At 39.7% G+C, this 21,187-nt stretch overlaps 1 protein-coding gene and 1 long non-coding RNA gene across 3 annotated transcripts in view; one reads left to right on the forward strand and one right to left on the reverse strand.

Annotated features, from left to right (window-relative positions):
• The window catches only part of BMPR1B (bone morphogenetic protein receptor type 1B), a 411,794-nt gene that overhangs the window by 333,837 nt on the left and 56,770 nt on the right, over positions 1 to 21,187 (reverse strand). The window contains exon 1 of one of the 2 annotated variants that reach the window (XM_072940325.1): positions 13,780 to 13,901. The exons of the other annotated variant lie outside the window; for it this stretch is intronic. The gene's annotated coding sequence lies outside the window, so the exon portion shown is untranslated. Of the gene's footprint in view, positions 1 to 13,779; positions 13,902 to 21,187 lie in introns of those variants that run through there. 2 annotated transcript variants of the gene reach the window in all.
• LOC140686410 (uncharacterized) lies at positions 13,905 to 19,320 on the forward strand. The gene is made up of 3 exons (XR_012060207.1): positions 13,905 to 14,122; positions 15,620 to 15,689; positions 19,219 to 19,320. It is a non-coding gene; the product is annotated as an uncharacterized lncRNA (long non-coding RNA).

Below are 21,187 nucleotides of genomic sequence, written 5' to 3' on the forward strand. Positions count from 1 at the left end.
ACATGATTTTAAAATAATCTGGATCATTAGTGAAGCAAATATCTGATTATTTATGTTCAACATAAATATAATTTTCCATAATGGAAAAATTGTATTTTGGAATATAAGGATTCACGAAGGAAGCTTTCTCTTCATTCCAAATTATACTACAACTTAGTGTTTCTGTGGTATATATGCACATTTGGAAAATCAAATGGTGATTATGAGACTAGTAAAAATGTGCTGATTTTAACAAAATATTTGTAACAATAATTTTTTAATTTACTATTTTACTTTTAATGCCTAAATCCATTTTAAACTCTGCCTTCAACATAGCACTTTGGCTCCACGTAAAATACATGTTTTATCTAGTTATTCTGGAAACTAAAGATTTCTTTAATAACTTTGCTTCAGCTAAGCTCCATGATCACAGCCAACAGACTCCATTTCATTTAACCCTGCAAAAAACAAAGGTATTATGCTTAAAGCAAGGAAGGTTTTACGATTCTTTGAAAGCCACTGTAGTAATTTCATTTCATGTAACACATTCTAACTAATAGAGAAAAAAATTACAGATAATGATGTAGAGTCCATTTAAATATTTTAAAAAGTGATTTAAAAGAGTTAAGACCAAACTCTCCTCAAAGGTTTTTACTGTGTTTTTTCAGTACATGCCTCTGGTCCCTCCCAACAAATCAACTTTGGCCAAGCCCCAGAATCCAATGTTTACAATTCGGTATATATTACGGTGCTTCCTACAAAATAATTTTTTTAAGTTTAATCATGTCATTTCAGATAAATTGATCAATTTTATATAATTTTCATCATTTGCATCTCTATATTCTTAGCAAACTACCTGAGCTACTTGATTTCCCAAATTCACTATAACTCGTCACTACGTTTAACCCATGTTAATGACTCTCATGTCCCTCTCCCTCACATGCACACACACAAAATATGTGGATCAAATGGAAGCCAAATTCAGTAAAACATGTCTTAACTTTGCTCACAGCACGTCTACATGCAATTACCAACTCTTACAGTTGTTACGCACAGGTCTTTCCCTTCTCTCTCCAGTCTTTAAAAGCTCTTGGGTCCCCCGGGCTGAGCACTGCTCATCTTTCTAGCATCAATAACTAACAACATCTGGCTGTAACAGCCCTCCAACACTTATGCACAGATTTAGAATCAGACAGTCCTGTGTTAGAATCCTGGACTAACATCTGCTGAACCTCACTACGCCTCAAGGTCTTTCATCTGTAAAATGGGGATGACAATTACCATCTTAAACACAATTGGCTTATTTATGTTGTAGCTCATTGCCTGGAACATAGGAAAGACTCAAACACGGTAACCTCTTTTTCGCTTGTTTATGTATAATTGCATTTCAACCATCACATTAATGCTAAATTTCATCTTTCTCATCCGCAGCCTTTCAAATTTCCCCCAATTCAGTGTTATTATTTCTTGGCAATTTGGCAAATTTGTGAGGTCTACATATGCTAAAGCATAAGGTCACCAAAGGATTTAGCAAACAATGGTCAGGGGTGGGTGGCTTTGATTTTTTTCAGGGGTAATCATGTCTTGGCATATTAAAAGCCATGTGGAGCTTCAAGGGAGAAACCAGTGAATATAATCCACCCTATTTTTTTTTAAAGCCCTTAACAGGGTACTACCACAGAGTTATTAAGAAGAACTAAGTCACCATAGGATTAGATGAACTTTTAACTAGATAAACAAAGATGACACTAAAAAAAAGGGCGGGGGTATTATTTTGGCAAGAAAATTATAAATAAGGAAGGTGCTAGAAGTGGTCTTATTTAACATCTTTATAAATGATGTACAAGAGGAAACACAGATTAAGTTTTCCAGGTCTGCAAAAGATACTAAGTTTTTCCAGTATGTGAAATGCCAAGTCAGTGGGATTTCCAAAACTTTTGAGTTTCTAGGAGGAAAACATCAAGTAACATACAAAGTGCAAAACTACAGGGTTATATACATATGGGGGAAGAGTATACAGGGACTACGCTACTTAGGATAACGGGCCTTAGTTACCATAAAAAGGAGCGTAAAAGTTCCTGTGTTAATGTGTTCCCATAGCCAACAAAGCTAATAATGGCACTGACATCACTCAAGAACAAAAAACATGCTTCTCCGTCCTATTTAAAACCACAGTTCATTTTTACTTAAAATACTACATGCAGTTCTGGTCTAACACAGCCTAGCACTCCAGTATCTGCTGAAGAATGGGGGGGGGGGACTAATTCTAATTTCACCAAGAAAGAAGGAGAAATAAAGATTTAGAAACTGAGGAAAATCCAAGCAGATAAAAAGCAATGATCAAGTGGACCACAGGACAGCCCTAGGAAGAAAAGTAAGATAGATCAGCATTCCTTCCATCTAGAAAGGTGAAGGTTACAAGGAAACATAGATGTCAAAACTCACAGACTCTACACAACAATGGAGACTGTGGACAAGACAGATACAGAGCTAAGGAATTGCTGCTGTAACTTTAACACACGAGCATAAAGCCACGAAGTTAAACACGTTGAAAAATTCTAATCAGTTCCAAAAAGAGAGCAGTGGTTTATATTGAGGAAAACAAAGATATTTGAAGGATATAATTCTAAATTTTAAAAGTGAAATCACAGAACACTAGTCATAGCCTTCCCTAACATCTCCCCTGATGGCACCACTGAAAGACAGAATAAGACTGAATCAACTTGGCACTTCATGAATGTTCTCATTGACTTCTCATTTTGTCTTTCCCATATTCCATTTGTTTATGCTCTGCATTTATTTTTTGATAGTGAATCATTATGATTTTAAACATCTTTCCCCTTAGAGCAAGACTCAATTATCTCTTTGACACATATGGTATCAAGTTCATTCTTATTGCATAAATATTTAATAATTCCATTTGTAAGAAAGACATTATTCACAAACTAAAGATGTAAAATATTATTGTTAAACTGCATTATACCTTCCAGGTTTAAGAGAGATGAGCCAAAAAAGGAATTTACAGTCTCATGGTAAGCCAGGCTGCATGCTAGTAAGTTACAAGAAAAATGTTTAAGAATGCCTAACAGCTTTCAAACCACAATTATGAATACACAAAATTTCAAATAGGAGCTAGACAGTATTTGGTGAAAACATATACAATGCAGTTACAGATGTCTGTATATCAAAGAACTGCATGAAAATGAAAAAATGTCTATATCCAAGTAAATCGAGCAATACATTTTACATAATATGTGTTTGTGCCATTTTTAAGTTTTTAGCCATGAGAACCCATTTCTTTAAATGTTTAAAACATGGGCATTTCATAAAAATACTTCGAGTGAAATTATGTAATAAGTGATTTCTTAACAAAATAGAAATGCATCTTCTATTCTATTAATAATTCTAATAATATTCTATTATTAAAGTATTTTAAGATTACATCTAGAGAATACTAAGTCATCATTCCAATTACAATAACTTAGTCAAAACTCCCATCAGTCAGAGGATGGTATAAAGCTAGAAGGACCCTGGAAATACCCTACAGGTTCAGGATCACAGAAATGAGCATGTTTTAATAGAAAAAAAAAGTAGTTAGAGCAAACAGTGATTTCAAATCAACTGCAAAGGTGAGAACAAGGAAGAAGGAGGGGTGGGGGATTGGGAAGGTGAACAAAGACGAGGAGAAAAGAGCTGCAGCTCTAACATCAGGATTGCAGCAAATGCCGGCAAAGGTTTTTATAAAAAGCTGAAGATGTTTTCAATATCTTTAAACTGCGAAATAGGAAGTATTCCAGAAATAAAAACATTAAGTCATACTCCCTTGTCCAAGCATATGAAATATATCCCCTATGCCGTTGATCACAAAGGATAAATTTTACAGCAAAAAAACCTGAAAATTGAGTTTTTCTGAGCAATTTTCAAATTCTTCATGGCTGTGTGAAATAACATTACAATGTAAGAGAAAATACAGAAAATGTATTGCACAAAATCTGATGTGCCTGAAGTACAGACTGTTTCAAGGCAATATATTTACAAGAAGTTTTGAATTATCTGCCATTTTTAGAAACACCAGCACTAAAAGGTGTCAAAACCTAAACTGTACAAAACATTTTTGGGAAGACATTAATTTATATATGACTGTTTTTATCTCAGCCTTAATATACTCTATAGCATGTTAAAATGCTAAAATTTAGATAATTTTCAGTTACAGAATTAAGAATTTCTTATACCATCTTTACTTAAGGAGAAAGCATACATTATTCCATAAATATGTATAATTATGGGGTAGGAAATGCCTAATTTGCCTACAAAAATTGCAAGGGTTTGATGACTGAAGCAAGGAGTGAATCAGGTCCACTGAGAATTACTAAGAAAAACATAATCAAACATAAATGCCACAGAATACAAAGATCATTTTCCAAATTGGTTCCAGAAACAGCTCCTAGGTAAATTTCCATGAAAAGCTAATTTAATTCAATTAAACAGTATAGTATGGTTTTCCCCTTCAGAAAGAATTTAAATATTTTCATTTGCTACAGATGTTAAAGATAAATGTTTTAAAGTGTGATTGATTTAATCTTGAGATAAAGATTCAAAACTGTGGAAGTATTTTGAATGGAGAAGGACTTCCTGTGCAGATATATTTTAATCACAACAGCATCCATCATTTACGAAGTACACAGGGTAAAATCTACAACAATAAGTATTTTTCCAAGTCTTTACATTAGATACTGATATATAAAGGGAATACTGTCTTTCCCATTCAAAATTATAAAATTATAGAAGATAAAAATACTTAGAGGCAATGTTTGTCCTCCGTATTAGTTTATTATTATACTCCTACACCTCCAACATTCAATGGAGAGAACAAACTTATTATTTAAAAGTTAAATAATAGTTTAATTTATTCTGGAATAATTCAGGCTTCCCTGGATAGCTTTTCCAAGTTAATCTCAACATTATATAAGTTCACTCACAGTCACTCAGGATGAGTAAGTAATGCCTCCGAAGCAGCCTGGTCATGGATTCTTGTGCGTCCATCTGGCTGCTGGCTGGAACACCGGAATGACTCATAAAAATGAAGCAACCTGAGGTCACCTACTCCAGGTCTCTTAAACAGAACTGCCAACTGCTTACCAGGTGGTTCCAATTTCCGAGAACACTTAAAATGAGAAACTCATTCTAGATACACCATTTTATTTTCATATTGTCTCTGGCCACAGAACTGGGTAAGGAAGGAAGGAAGCTCTTTTGAAATGTAGATGACCAATCATCTGAAGGCCAGAAGTCACTGCATGTCTGGGATTGAGAATATTATATAAAGTCAAATGAAAAAGAAAGGCAGGACTCAAAACCATACTACATTATGCTCCCAATTTTGCAAAGAAAAAAAGAGCCAAAATGTTAATAAGTAGCTATTTCTGCGCAGCACAAGACAGTGATTTTTGTTACAATTCCTTGTATTTCTCAAGTTCACTTCAAGGGATATGTATTCTTCACCAGAAAACTACACAGAGAAGTCGCTTTTCAGAAGATATTACACACTGTAAACCCTGGCTCAGTGAGCCCCAGAGGCCCAGAGAATACTCACATCTATACTGACATCAAGTCTTTCTCTGGGAAATGAACTCACTCATATTACTTTTAAAAAGAAAAAAGGGGGGAGGCACAAGAAGAACGGAGTTCCTACTCTGTAACAGGTGTGACAGGTAGAGGAACAAGTCCTGGCAATAAGAATGGTCCCTTTCTCTCAGGAGACAATAGACTGGTGAAATGTTTAGCCAATTATTTGTATCAATTTTTCCTAAAGTATGTTCTGAGGAACATTAGTCCAACGATAAATGCAGGGAAAAAACAAGTCCCAAGGTCAAAAACCCCTTTTTTCGGAGACGGTCACAATGCATATTAGCATCATCAAGGCTCAGCGAATGCTTGCAGTTTAAAAGTGTCAGCAATGCCCAGATTTCTTTGATCACTTATTTACATAATGAATGCCTGTGGTGTTTACTATGACATTGTTCTGAATGCTTTACAAATATTCACTCTTCTAATCCGCAAGTAAACTTACGAAGTAATCGCTATTATTGTCATTCCCCTTTTACAGATGAAGCTGAAACACAAGAAGGGTCAGTAACTTGCCCAAGGTCACACACCTAATAAGTGACAAGAAGGCCGACTCCAGAGTCCCCACAGTTAACCAGTAGGCCGTGCTGCCACCCGCAAGATCCATCTTGGGCTACACCGCTTGCCATTCCACAAAACCACTATTCATGAAAATAAAGGCAGTCAAGTAAAACATACTGTTGTATGTAAACTGCTCACCCCAACTGGCCGAACAGCTCACACTACTTCAAACTCCCAAATTTCTCACTTAGTATGTGATGAGTGAGAAATAACTTGCAATGGTGTTAGGCTTAAAATTTTCTAGCGTGTAATTACTAAACGAGAGAAATTTGGTTAAATTGTTTTCCCTCTCTGTTGTCATTTAATTTTATCAAACATCTTAACACAAAGGAATTTTGATTAAATAAAAATCTACATAACTTAGGCCATTTCTATATTCAAGTTCCAAGAGTCTCCTAACTTCCAGAGGTTATCTGTGTTTCCTGGTCATTTCCATTTTCTTCTTCATGCCTATCTGACTTTAAAAATCCTAAAAGATGTAATTGACAGGGAGATGGGGAACACTGTGATCACTAATTATCAAATGATACGCTCAATGTTATGTTTCAAAATGAGGAGATCGATGTAGAATGGTGCTGTCAACATACGGTTAAGTGAAAGTGTAAGTAAAAAATAACATGTGATCTTACTTTTGTTTAAAAATACATTAAAAAGCACAAGAGCCTTCATAAAGTATATATGTGTAGTATATCAAAGTATTAATTTTAGGTAATAAGGAAATTTATTTTCTGTAAGTTTACCTGCAATTTCTAATTCTCCTACCAAGAAGATTATGTCATCAGGAAAATTTTAAAATTCCCATATGAAGAGCTTGCATAAAAGATGCAGGTTAACAAAAGCCACTTAGAAACACCCCTCTTTCAGTTGTTTGTGATCAAGAAAATGATACTCCTTTCTATGACTCTCCACCACTGTACCTTGTTTATTTCCTTCATAGCCCTAATCACAACTTGATTTGTAAATACTATGTTGTTTATTTCTTGTCCCCTCCCCAGTCCTCAACCCAAGTAAGGACATATCTGCTTTTTTGTATCCACGCCTAGAATAGTGCATGGCCCTAAACAGTGAGTCTATAAATATACACTGTGTTAATAATGAATAAAAGAATGAATGAAACACAACCAAATTACATACATGGAAGGTTTACAGACTATCAAGTAAAAAATTTAAGGCAATCAAACTGCTTGACAGAAAAGTACTTACATAACAACAATTGCCATTTTCTGAGCCATTATTGCACGGATAGAAGTATATTATTTGGGGTGGAAAGCAGATGTCCAACAGAGTTAAGGGGAGCCAACTGCTCTTATCAATCCAAGAAGGCTCTGAAAAGGAGGTAGCTTTCAGAAGCTGAATCAACAGAAAATGGGAACTTAACTGTTACAACTTCTGATAAATTGAAGAGGATTTATTTACAAACAAACAATTTAACAAAGCATAGGCAGGAGTGTAAAAGAAGGGTAGTGCAGTCAATCAGGATAGTAAAAGCAGAGGAGCTAATTCCAGAGACTACTGGTATCCTGAGAGACAGCCAGCCCAAGAGAAGGGTCCCTTCAGGAGATCAGGGACTTCCCGTGCAGGGACACAGGCAGCCCAAGCTGATTAGGGAAGGAGCAAACCAAATCAACACCCTCTCTCCACCTTCCCTCTAATCTCCTGCTGGGGGTCCCTAGCAACCTAAGTTATCTGGGAATCAGCACGGTTCATCCAGGTTTCCTCCTGGACGGGGTATAAAGTAGAAGCGGGGACCACAGATCTGGGGAGGCAAGCAGAAGATACTGGACACAGAAGCCAGTGGGTGTAACGCATGAGGTTTCAGCAAAATGGAGTTAGACAGGAAGAGAGGACATTCAGATACAGAAGGGACTCTCTACTTATTGAAAAAGGATCTAAAGCAACAGTGAAAGAGAACTGCTAGACATGTAGAAGCGAGGTAATGCCAAGTTGCTTGTGAAGCCCACTTGAGTACCGTACTACATTCTGCAATAAGAGGAAGGATTTGGGGATAAGCCCCCATTATGTGCACTAGTGTAGCTAAATGTCATCGGACAACAGCAGAATAGTAGCTCGTTTCCAGAGAAGAAACTGATAATTTAGTACCTTTTACAGATCATTGTAAACTGTATTAGTTAGATAAAACTCACTGATTTGTATCAAGAGATTAATTTAGACAAAGGCATCATCATTGCAGGCTTCCTTGGAATCACTTCAGATTCATAAATCACCAAATTAACTAGTGACAGATGTGTCTGTACTTGTTTAAGTCCATATCTATCTAACTGCTATAAAAATGACTAAAATGTTTATCTCAAGACAGCCAGGCAACAAATGTTATAAAGATATATTGGATTGTATCTCTTTTCCTTTAGCCAATAAGTAAATACAACCTGCAGAAAAATCATTTCCAAACTTGCTACTTAATACTTCCAAAGCTGAAGGCACATGCAGCCATACATTTTTTTGAAAGACAGGAAAAATAAAGTCAGCAGAGTCAAAGCTACGGGTGTCTAATAGACTGCACTCAACAGCTTTCCACAAATATTTACTGAACGCCTACTATATACTAGCTCTTTGCAAAGGGCTGGGATATGATGGGTGAGATCCAGATCTAAAATACGGACTTTACAGTGAAGTCTTTCAAGAAACATGCAAAGTCTTCAAAGCTGAGGGTTAGACAAAAATGACAGTAAAACCTAATTAGAGGAATTCTGACTTGCATCCTTTCCTTTTTAACCAGCACACAAAATTTATGTATGATGAGGTGTAGAGACGTTAGTTCAAAGAGCCAAGCATCCCCACGTAGTCCAAAGATCACTCTGAGCCCTAAAGAACCTTGCCACAACATTTCCCAAGACATACTGCAGCCTCTGAGCCAAGGAGCTTGCTTGTAGCCCAGGAGGCATTTGAAGGAAGGTAAAAGGTGGCATCTGGGAACTGTGAGGTGCTGAGCTCTACAGTTTAAAGGTAAAAGCTACCACTGAGCCAGCGGATTGCTGCAGTGAAGATCTGTGGGGGCAGGGGAAACCACACGGCATGATTCAACCCAGTTATTCTTGCTCAGTGATAAGAACAATGTCTGATCAATCTCTCCAGGTTCCACCCTTGGCCAAACCACCAAATGCAGCTGGATCCTTCCCATGGTTTCCCACCACATCATCTTCGGACATTGCTGCTCACACTACAGACAGTCATGCTAAGTCACATTTGTTCGCTTCCATTTAAAATTCTCCAGGGTGGTTCAATAAAATGTACTTCGAATAAAATGCATACTTTACAACATGGGCCTAGCAAGCGCTCTGACCTCATCTCTATCATTTCCCCTCACTGCCAGTGTGGCCAGCCTGCTGCTGCTTCAGAGACAGCCTTAATGTTCCCCCTGCCAGGAAGCTCTCCCACATCTCCACTGGGCTGACTCTTGTCCAGGAACATCCTTAGAGAGGCCTTCCTTGACCACCTCACATAAAGCAGCCCCAGCACTCGCTGTCGTATCACCCTGTCTCATTCTCCTAACGGCAATTCTCACTACTGGAGACTATCTTACTCATGTGCTTGTTTACAGTTCGCCGTGCTTCCACTCTCTAGAATGAGAGCTCAGCGACAGCAGTGGCCCAAAGTATATAATAACGCCAGGTCAAGAGTAGGCATTCCAACATTTAAGTAAAAATGAATGTAATTAAGATAACCGGCATGTAAGTAAATGTTCTAAAACTCTTGAAAATCGATTACTGCCTGATGTAAATCATGCATTACCCTTTTTTTTTTTCTTATCTCAATACTACAGATAGGCTTTAAGAATACTCAGAAGTAACATAAAATGTCCCTCTTCTCTATCCCAAATCTTCATTTCTCTCTCCAGACTCTATCCCTAAAGTTTCAGTTTTCCTTAATTTTAATCATTAATTCAGCGCAAATGAATTAATCTTACATCTCTATGTGCAGGCCTGGCCCCTCTCTCCTCTGCACCCTGGCCTGCCTCTGATACTACAACACTTCTACTTCCAATTTCTACCATCACATCAAATTTGGCATATGGAAACCCGAAATTAGTACCTCTCCAGCAAAATCATTTCTCCTTCTACCCTTAATACTTCTATCAACTATCCTCCAGATACCCAGGTTTAAAAGCTAGAAATTATCTTGATTATGAAATTCAAGAACTGGAAGGGAGATTGGAAAACATCAAGTGAAGTGGTCGTCAAGCTTTTTTTAAACTGAGTTCGCCTTTTTTTTCAAACAAAAGCTCACAGGGAAGCCTGATATGTAAAACAGATGAATTTGCAGTTGTTCTGGGAGTTAAATAGGTCTCTGAAGAGAAACTTCAAAAAGAGCCCTTAATCTGGTCCAAACTTCCTTTCTTTTCTCCTCACCCCTCTTCAACATACACACAGAAAGTTACAGAGGAGAAAGTTTAAGTCCAGAGAGCTTAAATCTTTTTTGCAGGTAGAAATAATTCAGTCTACCCAAGCTGACACAGTTAACACCCAGAACAATGCTTAATACATAAAAGCACTTAGAAGTCAGTGTTCTAAAAGACATGTATCACCTCCATGCATATGTATACCCAATTACTGTCAGTCACTGCAAACTGATACATTTCATGCAGGACTTATCAGTTGGCATGAGAAGTCTTCAGCATTTCAATAACAATTGTTAACTTCTAATAATAGACAGATTTACCCACTTCTAGTGAAAGAAGGCAAGCATGAGTCCAGTGAGAAGAACCGTGGCCCCGGGAATACAACGCGAGGTCTCAGTTCTATAGCCCATGGGGCTTCATGGTCTAGTTCTGAGCCTGGTTTTCACATTCTTTGGGCCTCATCTGCTTCATCATCAATATTAACGTGTGATGAGATGCTTTCTCCAACTCCTTCAACCCTCAGTCTCTGAGCTGCTGTTACACCATGCTAAAGTATTTCCCCCCTTCAGGTGCTGCACCGACAAAAGGTAGCACCACAAGTTAGAGACAAATTGGAAGAGAACAAATCATCCTTTGAGGATTTTCTGAGTATCTATCATAAGGCAGGTACTGTGCTGGGCATCTGCAACACAAGGAAGGTAAGGAAAGGACACTATCTCACCTCAAAGAGAAAACAGCCCGAGAGGAAGAGCCGAGCTATCACACGGCAGAGAGGTGAACGCTGAGGGAGGCGTGCACTGAAGCCAGAGGGGCAGACATGAGGCGGCTTATGAAAATTAGAAGAGGCTTTATTAGGTTGGCGTAGACGACAACTGACTTTCAATTTAAATGATAAACAGGAGTTGAGCGCTGAAGAAAAGTGGAGGGTGCTTTATCTACCCCCCAAAATCACACTTTAAATTGTATTATTTATTTAAAAGCACAAGGCATACAGTACTTACTGTAACAAAAATAATTTATCAGGCCACCTCAACAATTTTCGATGTTTATGAAGAAAAAAGTTAAGTCAATTTCCTTTTAATAAATATTATTTAATGACTGGAACATTATGAAGGGCATATATGAGCACACCATGAGCAGGGGCAGCACGTCACTCAGGGACAATGATCTAACAGCGAATTTCAGAAAACCCTGCCCAGGCTAAATGCTGCACAGCACCTGGCACACAAGGTGGCAAAGCCCCTATAAACAGCGATTGATTCACTAACATGACATAAATCAAGATTTTAACTCACCAAAAACTAACATTTTTATTTAAAATCACAAATCAGTGCCATTAAAATTCATCACCAGACTCTAGCACTTGAGTAATGAGATCATATCAACTCATATCTTGTGACCAAAAGGAAAAGTTGGTTTTCTAAACGGTAATTCAGATTGGACAAATAACGCACTGTATCAAGTTTTGTAGCCCTAGGCCATATTTTGCTAAAAACAAAGGTACATTATACATGAGTAAAGAAAACAGTGAAAATCAGAGCAATTAATTTCTCAGCTATGTTTCCCACAAAAAACCATCACTCCTATGAGTTGCTTACAGCACACAATCTTTTTTTGCATCGCACAATGATCTAAGTGTGTAATAACATGCATATTTCACGAAGATGTAATATCCTTCAAAACATCCTTATGGTGAACGTTTTCCAAAGAAATTATTGATCTCTGGAATGTCTCATGTTTTAAAATCACTGACAAATCCTTTCCTATTTTCTTTGCAGTTAGAAATAATTCTTCTTGATCACTAGAGTGTAAAGAGGTATAAGAGTACAAAGACTGAATATTTTCTTAAAGACACATGCCCCAGTTGACACAGGACATTTTCCATAATTTTCCCCAAACAATAATTAGGAGAGCTGTCACTAGGATCTTAAAAATATATCTAAGAAAACAGATATTAGTTGGCATCAGTTTAGGATAGCAAAGAATTTCCCTAAGCGTTCTTTCAAATAATTTTCAGCTGAGTCCTCTCAGCACTGTGGGAGCCTTTCGTGTTTCTTCCCAGAATCTAGGAACCTTTTCTCAGGTGGCTCAGCTCCACTGCAGGTATATTTGGTACTTTATATGTTAGAGGCCATCAGCAGCTTTCTTCTTCTGTTTTCTTTCACTGGCACCTTTGTGGCTGCTCACAGTCACTGACCTCACCTTGGTGGAAAGGTGACTAAGAAAAGAGCAATTCCTAATAACTGAAGGAAACCAGAGTTCCCATTCTGTGGGGAACAAATACGAAGGACCCAGAACCCTACTGGAGTGCCGCGGCTCAAGAAGAAAGACACCGCACCGGACAACTTCCTGAGGGTCTCCTCTCAAGTCTAACACCGCAAGGGACAGACAGAAATATGGAGCCCTGACACAAACAGGACCGAGCAGACTGATGGGTGCAGAGAGCAAGACACAGTGAGACAAGGAGCAGAAAGTCAGCCTCTAAATGAGAGCGCGCGCGAAAGAGTCTGGGAGACAGAGGAGAGGACAGATAGAGACAGACAGAAAGAGGAGCGGGAAGAAAGAGAAACAGAGGGAGACTGAAAGAGACAACAGGGGGTGGGGAGAGAAAGACAGAAATGAGAATGGGGGGAGGGGACACTGAGAACCTGAGAGAGACAGAGCAACAGACGGGGGGACAGAGACAAGCAATAGCGGCAGCGACGAGCAGGTCCGAGGCGCCGGGACCAGCCCGCTGCGCACTTTCTCCGCCGCGGGGTCTCAGGAGGCGCCCGGGGCAGGTGGCTCCGTACGGAGCTGGGAGCCCGCGGGTCCTGCCTCGGCGGGCTCCGCGCCTCTGGCCGGCGGGGCTCCCTCTTTCCCCCAACTCCTGGGCTGCCCTCCGCTCACCCTCCTGCCCCATCCCACGGCGCGCAGGTCCCGAATCCCCGCCTCGGCGCGTCCCTCCTTCCCCAACTCCGGAGCACGTGTCCCGCCTCTGCCCCCGACTCCTTGCCGGCGCGGGCACGAGGTCCGGGGGTCCCGGCAGAGCCGCCCGCGCACAAAGCCCGGGAGGCCGCCGCCCCACGGCCGTGCGGCTCGCTCTCCTCTCCCCGGCGCGACTGCTCCCGCCCCGAGCGACTGCCGCCTGCGGAGCCCCGCGCCCGGCTGCCGCCCACCCGGGCCCCCCTCTGCCCGCCCGCTCGCGCCGGCTCGGCCGCCCACCGCACGCGAGGATGAGGACGGCGCCCCACCGCGCGCGCCCGCCCGCGCCTTACCGGCTGCTGCACCCGGCCCTGGCGTCCTCGGCGCCGCCGCCCCGCCGTCCCGGGTCCCCGGCCGGTTCCGGCGCCCCGCAGGCCCCGCGCGCACTCCGCGCCCCGTGCACGGCCGTGCCGTCAACTTCTGGCCGCCGTGGCCGCTCTGCCGCCGCCGCCGCCGCCGCCGGACTTTTTTTTTCCCCCTCTCGCTCCTCGGCTGCCTCTGGAATTTTTTTTTTTTTCACTTGCCCTCTCCAGCTCCCACTAGTGATTGGAGACTGAGAGCCAAGTACTTAACGAAGGGATTACACTTCTCGACGCACTTGGAGCTGCCCCAGCGCCGCCGCCTCTGTAAAGAAGGGTGAGCGGACTTGGGGAGCCCACTGCCTCTCGCCCTTCCACCGCCCTGCATCCAGGGTGAACTTCCGAGCTCAGCCTGCTTCGCAGAGCCTCACCTCGATTTCAATCACAGATGCTTTCTTGGTCATGTGTAACAGGGATTTCAAAAAACCTACATTTGAGGAACAAAGATTTGTGGAATTACTGGTCAGTGAGAGCTGCAAGGGGCTCCCAAAGATGATCTAGCGCAGTGGACTGAAACTTTTCAGGGCCATTGACACTTTTGAGAAGTTGATAAAACGTTAACACACCTCGTAAAAAAAAACACACTTAACACGTCAAATTATGCCTGCAGTTCTGGACGGGGAGTGTAGGAACCCTGAAACACAAGTTGACCTCCTAGGGAAAAGATATTTCTTTTCTTTAAATACATTTAAACTTTTAAAAAAAAAAACAAGCACGCAAACAAAAAGAAAACACTATTTGATGAAAGTTTACAATAAGCGTGTTTATTTTGGAAAAGTACATAACTTCTTCACTTCGTGGTTCCCTTGCTACATCTTTCAGTGTTGAAACATTTTCTCAAGAGGGAAATACAACTTCAGCTAGTCCACAATCTTTCAAGAGACTTGGGGAGAATAGTTAACTTTCCAAAATCAGCCATTTTGCTATCTGTATCTCCCAAGGACATACCTAACGACTTCCAAATATTTTTTTCCTCAGCTGCCTACCCTCCAGAATTTCCTTGTTTTGCAAAATTTTTCCGCCTTTGAAATATTAATAAACCCTCTTTGGTCACCATCAAGCATGTGATTTAAATAATTTAATACAATTTCACTCTCATGTAGTTTTTCCAATTTTTTCATATCTATTTCTATTGTCTAATTCTTAGCCTACTGTTTTCTTTCAATTCCTCCCTTTTCTTAAATTACTCCCATTAAATGATTTTATGTTAAGTATTAAAAATGATTCTTTGAACTTACAAGAAAATAAGTTTAATTGTGTGTAACTGTATTTTATGCAGTTTCCACTCAGGAGTGAGCAGGTGGTGCTCCAGGCACTCACTGATTGAGTCTGTGAAATGTGAGCACATTTGTTAGGTAGGGTCCCCACAACATATCTGAGCCATAACATCAGTGGGGACTAAACTGCATTCTGGTTCCTGAGGCCAGACTGGAAGAGGAAGGTTCTGGTTAAGATGACACTAGAAATTTTTCAAAAGAAGTTACGTTTGTCATTGGTATCATCTCACCTCTTACTCAACCTTCATTCTAGTCCCTACTACTAGTAATTATCTTACTGTCCCCAGAATCCCAAGGTAGAATTCACACATTTTACCCTTATCACCAAGTCCTCTCTGCTCCTAAACTACTTTCCTCCTTGTCCTCAAATTTCCTATCATTTCCATCTTCTGACATTAACTAGGTTTCAACAGGGAAAAATTTTGAATTGATCCCCTCCACTGTGTGAATTACTGGTAACTTATGTGACAAACTTTTTTTGCCTTTTTGTTTTTCAGTCCTCACAAACTGCGGTGAAATAAATGAGACATGGAAGAAGGGCTGGAGCAGAGAGTGTTGGGGTCATCTGTATCTTTTCAGAAGCTGTACTCTAAGGATTGGGTTTTCTCGCTTAACTTTATTCAGAAAACATTCTTCTAAGAATCTATTGCACATAAGACACTAATCCAGGGAATATCTGGCATCTCTGGGTAGACAAGACAAATGAGATATTCTAAAAATTCACAATCAGGAATAAGGAAGTTTCTACTGATTTTCATTTCATTAAAAAAGAAAAAGTATTCTGGGTGTCAGAGAATCAGAGGACACCAACAAGGAGACTATTTGATATGGACCTTAAAAGGCAACATTTCAACAGGCAGGAAAGAGGAATGTGGGTTATAAGCCATTCAACAATCTACTTGATTGAATACCTATGGCATACGATGCACTCATGTTTGAGATTTAAATTCTGTCCATTCCTTCTTGAAATCTTAAGAGGATATATATTTTTTAAAGTAGGACATTCCGTGAGAAGTACAGTCATCAATACATGAACACAACAACTACTGGGGCACAGGAAAAGGAATTATTCTATCTGGGAATGGGAGGAAAACTGCACACAGGGTGGTCACAGTTTATCAGGGACATGAAGGATCTTTATAGACCAAAGAGCAATTAGAAAAAGAGTAAGCATTCTAAGTAGAAGGAACAGAATGAAAAAGCTGAGCATTGAGGAAGCAGCTGGTAGCTCGGATATGCTACAGAAGTTGTGAGGAGAAGGTGTAGCAAATGAATCTCAGCTAAGCAGGGTTCAGGTATGACCTTGTCAGATACGCTAATGGAAGATTTTTCCTTGTTAGGTGATGGGGAAGTCTTAGATTTTTTTTTCCAGAGGGAATTTGAGGACTTTATGTACAGTATCTAGCCTCCAAGAGAATCACAAAACAAATGAAGTCACCGAACAGCCCTCTCAACACGGACTCACACCAACTGCCCCAGACATTTGCACCCTGCCAGCCTGAATCACTTGCCCAAAGGCTTTAAACACAGAGGACTATATATCACCCAGGTCTAATTGTAGAGACTTTTAAACCAAGGTGTTAAACAGTGGATTGGGACTGTCAGAAGATTGTTTAGAGGTACCCAGAGTGGGAGAAATGGAAGCACAGAACTAATTAAGAGTCTCATGTAAAGAGTGGAGATTTAAACCAAGATAGTGACGTGGCTACCAAGATAACCAGCAGACTTGAACACTTCAGATAGAGTTGTACAAGCTGATTCCCTGGCCTTGCAGCCTGGGATGGTGGTGCTTTTAAAGGCAACAGGGACCACTGAGGGAGAAGCTGTTCAGAAGAGGAGGGAAAGGCTTAGTTTGGTGGGATGACAAATCTGAGCAAAAGCACAATTTCTTTCTTCATCCAATTGTAAAAGTCAGTCATCTCAAAGTTCTAGGTATCTCAGGAGAGGACACCAGAGCAGCAAAAGCAAGGACTCTCACAGAAATCACAGGCATACTTCCCATGAAGGAAGACATCTGCCCAGCCTTACTGGACTCATACTGTTTTGGGAATTTACATGTGGTACAGATCTGAGGAAGTGATTTAGTGAGCTTGCTTCTGTGCTTTCAGCATCCCCTTTCTCCAACTGCTTTCTCTTCATCCATATCCTTACTCCCACATCTTTCCCTTTTCCACCTCCCCCTCTTCCCGAACTATAAAGGATCTAACCACCATTATGGTAAGTAGCATTCCAGAGTGCTTTTAAGTTATTTCTCTCAAGATGTGGCATAAAAAGAATCTTTTTCTGAGATATATTAGGAATCAGGTGAAAGATATTTCAGCAGAAGGAAGAAAACTGTTTTCTTTCCCCATGATTCATACTGCTATGGTTGTCTTATAACCCACTGCTAATGCATTGACTACATACACAAAATTAGAGCTTAAACCTCTCAACTGGAGTTTTTAAATACTTGCTTGTTAATGTAAGAATGTGTACATGCTGGCAAAGTACGTAGCTCTATAATAGAAGCCAAATTTGTTAACTACCACGTGATAGGCACACTACTAAGTACTTCATACAGATGAATACGTTGAGGTCTCATGATAAGGTAGGTACTATTTTATTCCCCATTTTACAGATGAGGAAACTGAGGCACAGAGAAGTTAGATAACGTGCTGAAGGCCATGCTACCAAGTAGAGGAGGCAAGATATGAACCCAGGCAGTGTGGCTACACCACCTCAGGCTTATTCCGTGTACAAAACTACTCTCTAGTAGTTAGCACATTTTTAAGTATCCAACAGATACCAGACAAAAATACCTAAAGATCTTGACTCTAAGATAATATGTGAAACGGATCTCAGAAAGTATGGAAAGGCAAAGTATTTGAGTCCTTTATAGTTTGTTAAACAGTTTCCTAAGCTTCTTGGAAACCTAGCACCTGGGTTCAAAGCTGGTAATGCCAGGAACATGGGAAGCAACAGGGCCTGTGGCTTTTAACATGTCCCCCTCTGGGTCAGCACTTAATGCCTTTGGCTGGGTCCTCTGCCAAGCTGTGAACTTTCTGGGGATTCCTTCCTTGTCTTTGACTACTCTCCGCAACCTTTTTTCTTTTTTTAAACAAACCACTTTTGCTAGCAAGATATGAGTGAGTTTAACTCAAAGTCAGACTCAAAGTCAAATTGTGTAGCAGATTGCATCATAAGATAGTGAGATTCCCATTGCGAGCATTCAGAGGTAGAGATGGAATGTTATGGAAGAGGATCCTCCAGGGAGTGGGAAGGCAGACCAAAAATCTCTAAGACCCCTCTCTACTTTGAGTCTATATTTAACTGACTGAAAGTGAATAATTTAAAATATTAACACAAATACAACATAAATATGACATAATTCATACAAATATTATGTTCACAGTGTTAGAATGGCTATTAAATAACTTTAATATTAATATGAATGTTGACAATTCACTCTGACACATAACATATCAGTGATAATCTCACAATTAAAATTCACAAATTACTTTCATACTTGTATCCTAAAACTTCCATACTATTTTGTTCTCTTTATTTGATTTTATTTAAAACAATTATGACTGCATACAGGAAAAAATAACAGATTCTAGTTCTACAGCTAGAACTAAATTTATGTTGTCCAATATATAAGTTCAAGAAAAATGGAATTCCTCAATTGAAACAGAAATAATCTATGAAGAAAATCTGAAGTAGAAATGCTAAAATGATTTCTTTCTTTTGCTGTCAGCATTTTTCCAATTTGTCTTAATAAAAGCAGATGTAATACCTACCTATTTATATGCTGCCAAATTATCCAAGGCCTGACATAAATTAATCTCTTTGAAACTGGATTTGAATACAATGTCATTTCATTTCAATTTTTTAAAATTTCTAAAGCCCGAGCATCTTTTTTTCTGAACCATCCTGACCCATACACCTACATAATTCCTAAAACTGGAAAATTAGGGAAAAATTCTGCAATGAAACTTATAAAAATTCTTACATCTGTTTCTTTGGAGTCTCATGTTCCTAATGACTTTTTCCTTCTAAAGTGATTTGCCAACCTTGGAACTTCTCAGTGTTTTCCTGACTCACAGTATATTTACAGTGTGTGTCTCAGGAAGAAATATACAGCAACCATTTCCCTTCTGAACTAGAAAAAAAGAACAGGAAAGTTCAGAACAAAAACACGTGAAAAGCAAGTTTCCAGTTAAACTACCTGAAAATGAGGGGGTTTGACTCATTAAATGAAGCCCATTCTTTCCATCATAAGTTCTTCACTCGATAGAACTGTTTTAAACTAATAAAGAAGTTTAACCTCTGTTCCATGAATTCAGAGTTTTGTGCCTTATATAAATTCCTAAAGATTCAACACTGTTAATGTCAGAACAATACTGAACATATCTGCATAAACTTAAAGACATTTTAGGAAGTCCTTACTGACATTCCTACCTATAAGAATACCATACACTTTGGAATGATACACTGTGAAGACATTCATAGTAGAGCGTCAAAAGCTGTACAGATTTCTGTACCACCAAATAAAATAGCAAAATTGATTAACTCCAGGGGATCCTGCAGGATAAAGCCACAGCCTTCTTTGGCAATCTGTGAACAAATCCTGGAAGTTTCACACTATTAACGGAAAGGAAAATGACAGAAGTGAAGTCTAAGGAGGAAAGGACCAAAGAGAAAACAAATCCTCCAACCAAAAAAAAAAAAAAAAAAAAAAAAAACAGTAGCAGGAACGAGAAAGCAAAAAAATCAAGGAGGAATGTAAAGACATTACATTCTAAAATGTATCTTTCTTTCTGGCAGAATTCTGTTTGAAAACACAGATAGCATTTATGATTTTGTTAAGTAACGCTATTTATTAAGTTGAGCTAGACATTTACATAGGAAATCAAAATGCATGAAATGTTGAATGTCTGATAATAACACACTTGCTAATAAAATGCTGAGGTTTTCATTTGCCGGACCTTCAGGGCTCATCACAACGTGACCTCAGCATCCAATTCCAGCCACATCTCTTGCCAAATTTTCCAGCCTCACAGACAGCTTGCCAAATATCTTCACACCTCCCACAATTTCTCCTGGTTAGTATACCATCTGGCCCCCTGACCACTTTCCCCCTTCCTTATCTGAGGTTCACCTTCTAGACCATAATCAAATGTCTTTCCTTTCATAAGACAGGTCTTCATTTCCCAGGCATGTTAGTCATGCCTTCTCATACTTCTGCATTACCACTGTAATGTATTTTACATCTTTTTATAGTCTTAACATAGCATATGGCCTAGCACATAATAGGTGTTCCATGTATCTTTGCTGCTAAAGAGAAACAGAACTATAAAACTTCACGATTGTGTTAGAATCATGAGGCTGAATTTCCAATTGCACCAGCCACTCAAAAAAGGTCTTTGAAACAATTAACACCCTACACATGGGTTATATGGGCAGCAGGATACATAGGTGTTTTGGGGGAGGGATTTATAAAAACAAAAAAATTAAAAACAAAAATTTTTGAGAAGAAGAAAACACACATCAGCTTATTTACTGTAAGATCAGGACAAGAAGTGGCCTAGCACAAAACGGCCCGACCAACCTGTAGTTTGGGTTGGGTGTGGGACGGGGAGAGCCCATGGATGGAAGTCCAGTCAGGCATGGGAGTGACTGTCTCAGGGGCAAAATTTCTTCATTCCTTGCTCAGGAATGCAAAGACTATTATCTTAGTCAAATCAGGCTGCTGTAACAAAAATACTACAGACTGGGTGGCTTAAACAATAAATTTCTTTCTCACAGTTCCGGAGGCTGGGAGTCTGAGATCAGGGTGCTAGCTAGGTCACATTCTGGTAAGGACTGCCTTCCAGGATGCAGGTGACTGACGGCCCACTGTATTCTCACATGGCAGAAAACCAAAGCTCTAGGCCCTTCATCCACCTCATAAAGGCACTAATTTCCATTCATGAAGGCGTCACCTTCCTGACCCAATTACCTCCCAAAGGTCCAGTCTCTTAATGCCAATTAAGTGTTAGGATCTCAAGGTCTGAATTTCAAGAGGACACAAACATTCAGTCAAT

The sequence above is a fragment of the Vicugna pacos genome, chromosome 2 (genome assembly GCF_048564905.1).
Source record: "Vicugna pacos chromosome 2, VicPac4, whole genome shotgun sequence".
In the NCBI taxonomy this organism is placed as follows: Eukaryota; Metazoa; Chordata; class Mammalia; order Artiodactyla; family Camelidae; genus Vicugna; species Vicugna pacos.